This window comes from Mustela nigripes, chromosome 3, assembly GCF_022355385.1.
Source record: "Mustela nigripes isolate SB6536 chromosome 3, MUSNIG.SB6536, whole genome shotgun sequence".
NCBI lineage: Eukaryota > Metazoa > Chordata > Mammalia > Carnivora > Mustelidae > Mustela > Mustela nigripes.
The window spans coordinates 52,632,971-52,641,278 of NC_081559.1; the positions used below are offsets into that span (position 1 = coordinate 52,632,971).

Here is an 8,308-nt window from a genome sequence, read left to right on the forward strand (position 1 = left end):
ACAGCCCTAACCTCACTTCACAGTTTGCAACACAAAGATGGTATTTTCAGAAATGTGAAGAACACCCTGATACAAAGCTTCACCTTGTCTAGTGCTATTCCATTTAATTTTTTATTAACTGCCTGAACATATGCCATTCTAGAAGAGGGTAATAGTTACAAAATGTCAGCAGAAACATTTAAACTGCTAAAATGTAAATGATTTTATAAATTTGTAATGAAAGGTAATTGTCATGTGGGAAAAGTAACAGAAAAACAGATATGTATAAATGCAAAACTGGTAAAAAATACATCTTATTGGTTGAAGGTAGGAAAACCTAAGTATATTTTAATGAGTTCTGTAAGTAGTATTTAAATAAAATTAGATTCATAAGCAGAAAATGTGAATTCTATAATATTTTATTTTCTAACATTAGGAAAGTTCACAATAATGACAAGAACTCATGGAACTTTAATGCGCTAAATTCAGTAAGCAGTAGGACATTAAGATGCTTCACTCGTTTAAAAAAAACAAATAAATCAAAGTAGGATAATATAAATAAAAAGTATCTTTTTATCCGTATAATAGCTTTAAAAGCACCAAATTCAAACATGCTTAGTTTGTTTCTTTACTTTCCACCACAGTGAAAAACAATTTAGTGATTAATCCCTTCAGCAACATAATGCTGGGTCAGTACTTTCTGAATGTCAAGACGGGACGGCGACTCGGGCGGAGGATTGAGTATTTCCTCAGCCACCACACCGAGCAACCACCTTCCAGTTAGGTTTGCGGGCAACCATCTTTAAATGCTTGAGCTGTTCTGCGTGGCCATGACAAGATTTGCAATTCTCTACGTTTATTTACACACCATCACCCCAACTAGACATCACATGGAAGTGGCATGGTCACAGCTGACCCCAGGGTAGTCTCTGTCCCTGCCGATCCAATTTCATCCTGCTCTGCAATTGAACTGCAGTCATACTGTAGAGAATGTATGCACAGAACTCCATGCCACAAGAAAATTAGCAGAAGCTTGTCAGGGGGTATTTTCCTGTTCTACAGTGACAGACTCTGGACAAATAGGTCTGCTTTCCAGAAATCCACAGAGGTCTGGCTCTCTTGAAATGTATATGAGCCCAGCATATTTATGTTGCAGTATCCTATATGGTAAGCTTGTTATGTTATGTGAGAGTTTGAGCACAATGTTAAGCCTTTTTTGAATTTCCCTGTCCTCTTCACAGATTTTAAGGGTTTTAAATCGCCTAGGAATAGACTACTTATTTTTGATTTGTAGAAAAACAGTTTCTGTTTAGTGGTGGGAACTGAGAAAAATGTATTCTTCCTTCCAGAAAAAAAAAAAAAAAATGCAGCACAGATCTATTGTATTTTGAAAGCAAAAGTTCAGGGAGATTTTTTTTTTGTTTCAATTTGATAAATCAAGCTCCGAAAGTCTCTTTCCTGAACCCTCATTTTACCTGTAAAAATTAATTATATCACAAGTAAAATCTGTTTAAGAAGCCACATTTAAAATACACTTGCAGATAAATTTAGAAGATCCTTTGTTTGAGATAAAATGTTAAAAGAATAATATGGTAAATAGAACAATTTTACCATCTGTGGGCAGAACATTTTAAAACATAATATGTTTTGTAATCTAGCCTAAAGTAATTTTATTAGATATTCTGTGAGGTTCTTACATCAAACATTCTCAGAAGCCCTACGATCATTTTATATTCACTGGAAGACAGAAAGAAATCCAAAACCTAGTTAAATAAATTGTTCATTTATTCCTTCCCTTTTATGCACCAAGATCTACATGTGGTCATTAATTATAAAGAGACTATTATAGCACCATATTTTCATTCAATACGATGTCCTGGTATATATCAAAGAAGTCCCATAATTAAAACAGAAGGGCCACAATGACAATTAAAATTACAATCTATATGGGGAAAGAAAGTACAGTTCTGCAATTTTTCACCCTGTCACTGTCAGCTGCGTGGAATATTCTGGTCACGTCTCTTGTAAAGCAGCCTAAATTCTTCTTCACCAATGCAACCTCAAAAGCATTATCAGCACCTAAGCAAAAGCCTATGCAAGTATAATTTAATACGAAGCCACAGTTTGCAAGTAATAGCGTATAAAGTGATATTTAAGTGGTGTTTTAAGCACACTTCTGATGGCTACAGCCGCTTTTCCCTGGTAAATGCGTTTTCCTTTGAGTAGTGATTACGAGTCCTAGGTGAAGAGGTCCTGTGTGCAGGTCTGTCTGTAAGCCTTACTTCCAGCTGCCAATCTTTACTTCACAGTGAAGAAAAAGCCACATAGCACCTTGTTCTTACTCTTGTATGCTGTCATCCCCTGAGCCTGATAACACAAAATCATTTCCACATAACACTTTCCGGCTTCTGCCTCTTAAACCTCGAGACCTACACATTGTGCCTGCACTTGCACCCCTGGCAACCGGCTCCCCGGTCGCCCCTGCCTTTGAACCACCAGAGTCTTCCAGCGGACTCTTTTTAACACTTATCTTGGTAAATATCTGCATTAATGGAGTACAAAGCTTTTTGGTAGCAATACGTATTTGCTACAATTTATTGTCTATAAAAGTCACGAGCGGTGAATTATTACTCTTAAAATTGTGTTTTTCTTTATAATAACTTTAAACCGAGCGCTCATATATGAAGCATGCAATGGAGATTGAGAAGGTTTTGTATAATAAAACTGTGACATGGTCATTTTTTCCAGTTTTGCATTACAGAGACACACTCATGCATGGTGCTTTTTAAATTCTTATTATGTGTGAGGTCAGGGGGTCGAATGTCAGAAAGTACTGTTAATTTCACGGGGTTAGGGGAAAGTAAATTCAGAGGGAATACAGATCACTTAGCACAGAAAACCAACTCCTCTGAAGTTTGGTTTTACATTTGTTAACCATATCCTTCAGCTGACGAACCATTGAGACCACGGTGACATTCTGGTCCCAGATATAATGGCTTGACATGCTGCAGTGAGAGAGCGATTCTGACGCCCGGCTCGGGGTGCCAGCCTCAGACTTCCTCTGAATCAATGAAGCACTAAAACTCCACACAACTGGAACTGAACAAAGCATGTTGCCATTTTGGCTGTGATGTTTAAATTATAGAGAAAGCAGTCAGGATGTCTTAAAGTTCAATCTGACAAGAAATGTAAAATATATTTCTGTCTTCATTCTCTGGGAAGGTAGCATCTTACACTGCACCATATCACTACCCAGAGTCCTTTTAAAGTGGTTCTTAATAGAACATCGAAGACAAAATTCGTGCATTTCAGGGTTTTTTCCCTCATCAAAATGACCGTCAGCGTTGGGGCCAAGTTTTGGGGAAGGGGGGTGTGAATAATTGCTAAGATAATATTGTTTTATTCCGTTGGCAGTGTGGGGATAGAGTTCCTTTATTTTACTCTTTGTGCTGAAAGGGGGAAAAAAAAAAAAAGAGCATGCGGGCAGATACACATGGCCCAAGTTAGATCACTCACCGCCACCAGCGAGATAAAACAATGGTCCACCTCATGGTTATGACAGAGGAGCCATAATCAAAATAGGTTTTAATGTGAGGATTGTGAACATACTGTTGAACTCTGATAAAACCTGCAATTCTATTTAAATAGAGTTCACTGGGCTGGTAGAGACAGATGCTAATAGATTTGGTTGGTACTTTCATTTTTTATTTTTTTTTTAAACAAGATTTTTCAGATTCAAAACTCCAACGGGGCTCAGCTGCCCCCTTATAATTAAATTTTAATGACATAGGCTGAGTGTTTGTGTTTTGGCAGCGTGCTCAAGACTGTTAGCATTTAAACGGTTACAACTCGACTTTGAGGAGGGCAATCCCGATGCAAGTCATAGGTGACGTTCCTCCAAAGGGGCTCTGGTTTACTGGGATGCTGTGGGACCTAGGACAGCTAGCTACAGGTCATCCCATTGTAGTCACTGTTAAAAGAATAAATTAGAACACAATACTAATAAATTAGAACCAAAATCCCACAGTGGCCTGGGGGCCAATGCTTTTTCAATTCTTAGGATTTTTCACCGGAAGTAACAGTTCTATAGGTTTTTGTGTGCCAAATGGTCTATCGGTAAATAAAAGCAGTATGTGGTACTGCTCATAAAATCCTGCTTTCTCCTCAAATGGCAAGAGCAATCCAGGGTACAGATTTTAATCAGTTTATTTTTTTTTAAAGGATTATTATTAACTCTGCTGTGGTATCCTTTACCGACTTCCTTTTATAATTAAAACTTTTTCCCCTCAAATCCCCTTCTCCAGTAAGCAGCCTGTTGCCTGAAGTTTTAATCCTTCATTACTAGTTAAAACAAAATCACCAATTAGGCACATGAACACGTCTGTATTAATCTCATTAAGGTGATGGCACCAAATAAATTGGAACTATTTTTGTGCTTTTACTGTGTTCCTATGGCTTTATCAGGCCCTGTGGTCATATACAAAGACCTCGAAGCTTAGTCATTTAGAGTCATTCGGTTGTGGACTGAATGTGGCATTACCATCTATGGCTGAAAATTGCTTTCAGCTTTTAAACTGCACTGACTAGTCTGTAGTTAATCTTAGATCATTCACTCGCAAAATTAAATGAGCCAGAACGATGGTCTTTTTTTTTTTTTTTATAAAATAATACATCACAAAACACTTATTTGCCCTGCCCAAAAGAGAGATCAAATTCATTTAAAATCCCATAAACCAGAGTTGTGAATTTTTAATTTTATTTAGTAGCAGAGAAATAGAGGGTAAGCTATCTTTCTACAGCACATCATTGCTATAAATTTACATATGGAACATGGTTTGATGCTTAACCAACCTTTAATCTACCTTTGATGTATACTTCTACTTCAATGTGGTCATGTGACACCCTTATTAATGCAAATGTAAAAAAGAGTGTTTTGGATCTCTGATGTAATTAGCCATAAACCATGTTTAAAAAAAAAAAAAAAAAGGAGTGCCTACTTGAGTCACCAGAGTTGCATGTAAAGTTCACAGTTATCATCACAGAAGAATAACCTTAAGAAACTAAGTTTAAAATTTTTACTTCATTCATTCTTATATTTTCTGCCCAAGTAACTGTTAGAGATCATTTTACTGTACCAGCAATAGTCAACTAGGAGTTGATTGCTAAATAATTCATTTCATTGGAGTAAAACATTTTAATTTTCATAGGATTCTAGCCTGTTTCTTATAAAAGTAAAATCCCATTGAAAGAAAAATGCTAACTGAGGCAGGAAAATGTGACTTCTTTTCCTCCTTAGGGAATGTTATCATTTCAAACACCTCATCTTTTAAATGAAAACAGTGGGTGTGTTTGCTTGTTGTGGGCTCCCTTTCTTCCCACTGCCACACCCCCCAACATGGACCAAATGTATATGTTTCGATTCGGGCAGTCACTAATTTTAGGCTCTAAAAACCTTGAGCCACGTCACATGAGGGGAGGTCACTCCATCGTGCTAGATGGAGGCAAAAAATTCAGATATTTTGAGAGGCTGACCCAGTGTAATTCCCCTGGTAGATGACAGGACGTTAAGGTTAGATATTGGAAAATAGGGTTCATGCTACTCTGTCAGTAGGGCGAGTGCAAGCTGCCTGTTTGACAGAGAAGGTGGTGTGTGGTCTGGACCTCAAGAAAAAGGAAGTCAGCCACCCAGATCAAAAATTACTCTGTCGGCCATCCAAAAATGATTCTGACATCAGCTTAGAGAGGCAGAAAAAAAAAAGATGAAAAAAAAATGAAAATTATACTCTGTTCTGGAGTAGTTGAGGGAAATTCATGGACCCATAATTGCCAAAGCCACATCAGTGACATCTCTTTATTTTTTCTATATGTTGAAGATGTACCTGACTCAAGTTAGACAATTCCAAAGCTAAACATTCATCACTTCCTAAAAACAGAGTGTTATGAGTATAGTACAGTGAAATAAAATGGTTTTCTATTTGGACATTCTTTTTAATTTAAACAGAAGCAAAAGTCACTGAAATTGATAGAAGCCACTCATTAGTTATATAATTATTTTGCCCACTATGGACATGTCCCTCTATTTCTTTTGTAATAATTTAGAAAAAAAATTATTTGGGGCCAAAACCTCAGACTCATTTTATTGAGATTGTCTTGTCTGTCTTAACAACTTTCTTAAGACTCCTTGACCTGATTCTAAATATAACTACATTCCTTTAATCTTATCATATTGATGCATTAAGACATATTGGGCTTATATTTTCCAAGATATTTTAGTGATCTAAATGAACCTAAATCTATCCAAGATTTATCTCTTTTCTGAGAATATGGATGAAGTAAAGGGTGCATACATAATTTTAAATATCTTCCAAATATAAGGTGACCATTTAAGTACTTCGCACTATTAGTTTTTCCATCTCAAGGAAAAGATCTGCATATTGTTGTTTATTCTGTAAAATATTCCTTTTTTTAATAGCCTGAACCAAATAATTTCTCATTTTTACAGGCTTCACTTCACTTTTCTCACAGTGAATAAATTGCAACTTATTTCCATGAAATTCACAGATGACACAGATCTTTATTTTGCATAAAGGCATAAAGAAGTGTCTAATATCTTCAATATTCATCTGCTAAGTGGACATTTGCATTGGGTTAGAACGGAAAGAGAGCCCCAACCCTCCTGCAGTGACAGCTGTACAAAGGGATGACATCTGACAGCTGTGACAGTGCTGAAGGGAAGCTCAGATGACTCGCAGCATCCATGATCCAATTACAGCACACATCCCTCTGACAGACCCAGCAGCTTGACTCCAGCGTTTGGAAGGACAGTATTGATCTCTTGTCAGAAACCAGTTGCCTGCCTGCAATTGTGCGTTGCTGAACTTTGAAAAGCTATAGTACCCTCTTAAATGATAGGGGCAGTCAGGTTATAGTATTCAGGTACAAAGAGAGGTGCAAAGGGTATCTGCTAAATGCTCTAAACTTGAACAAATCATAACAATATGACAGTCCAATCATACTCAAGGAGCCCAGCTGATCTAGCTGGCTACTGTCTGTGCTAATGGAAAGACAGCTCTTTGTGTTTAGTGGGATGATCTTACTTGATGAAAAGGCCACTGCAATTAGTGCATGCTGGTTGGCTGTGCTGGGTGACAGCAGCACGGATGGTGTAATGGCAGCTGCCAATAACCCTAACTTCAAGAAAACAAACAATTAGGCCTTTGATCCTAACACGGTTAGTCCCTCTACTCCAGACCTCTGCTCGGCTTTTACTGTAAATCTCGTAAGGGCAATGTGGTACAACCTCACCAAACAGAACAACTTGGTCAAGAGGTCAATTACCTGTCTCTTCTGGCTTTCTATTCCTGACTTCCTGAGAGAGAGAGAGAGAGAGAGAGAGAGAAAAGGGAAAAGAAGACAGAGAGAAAGAGATGGAAAGAGAGAGAAAGAGATACCCCTGCAAAAGGTTATAGGACATAAACATTTCTTTATGTGTGAGCATCAGTCTTCTAAGACACAAAATTCTAAAATACATTTTTAAAACTAGGGTGGTAAAAAGCAAGATGTTAAACTTTATAATGGAGATAAGAGATATCAAATGGCAACAGATCTAATACTTTAAGATACCTGTGACACTCAGTGTTCAAAAACTACCAAAACCTGAGAATAACTAAAAGTTATCTCCCGTTTACCCTTATTATTTTGGAATTGGATAAAGATAGATGAAATATGCTAAAGCTTAGAACATACACAAAACTTAGAATGCAGATCATTTCAGGGCTTTTCCTCAAGTGCAGCTCCAACAGATAAAGCCTTTAAGTAGGAGGACAAGTTAAATTAAATACTGGAACACACATTCAAGTGCTCGTGTACATACACAAATTATACCAGAATAGACAACTCTATGATCAGAAAAATTAAGTCTAGTGCTTTCTTCAGGAGCTCATATGATAAAATTAAAACGAGACAGAGATCTGCATGGTCCCCCTGCAGGGATGATTCACAAAATCAAGAAGCATGCCACGTTTTTAAATAAATATTATTTTTTATTGAACTATCGCTGACACACAATGCTCCATTAGTTTCAGGTGTACAACACAGTGACTTGGTAAGTCCATACATTATGCTATGGTCACTACGAGTGTAGCTACTGTCTGTCACCATACAGCGCTCTACAAGACCACTGACTATTTTCCCAGTGCTGTGCCTTTCATCCCCATAAATTATTCATTCCATAACTAGAAGCCTGTGCCTTCCACTCTAAAGAGTCTTTATGTACCTCACATTTAGAACTTTTCTTAGCTTTAAAAGATTTTTTCTGTACTTGTTGGCT

At 37.2% G+C, this 8,308-nt stretch overlaps 1 non-coding gene across 1 annotated transcript; it reads left to right on the plus strand.

Annotated features, from left to right (window-relative positions):
• Window positions 1-7,901: 7,901 nt before the first annotated feature.
• Window positions 7,902-8,005, plus strand: LOC132014764 (U6 spliceosomal RNA). The gene has a single exon (XR_009403407.1). It is a non-coding gene; the product is annotated as a U6 spliceosomal RNA (small nuclear RNA).
• Window positions 8,006-8,308: the final 303 nt, after the last annotated feature.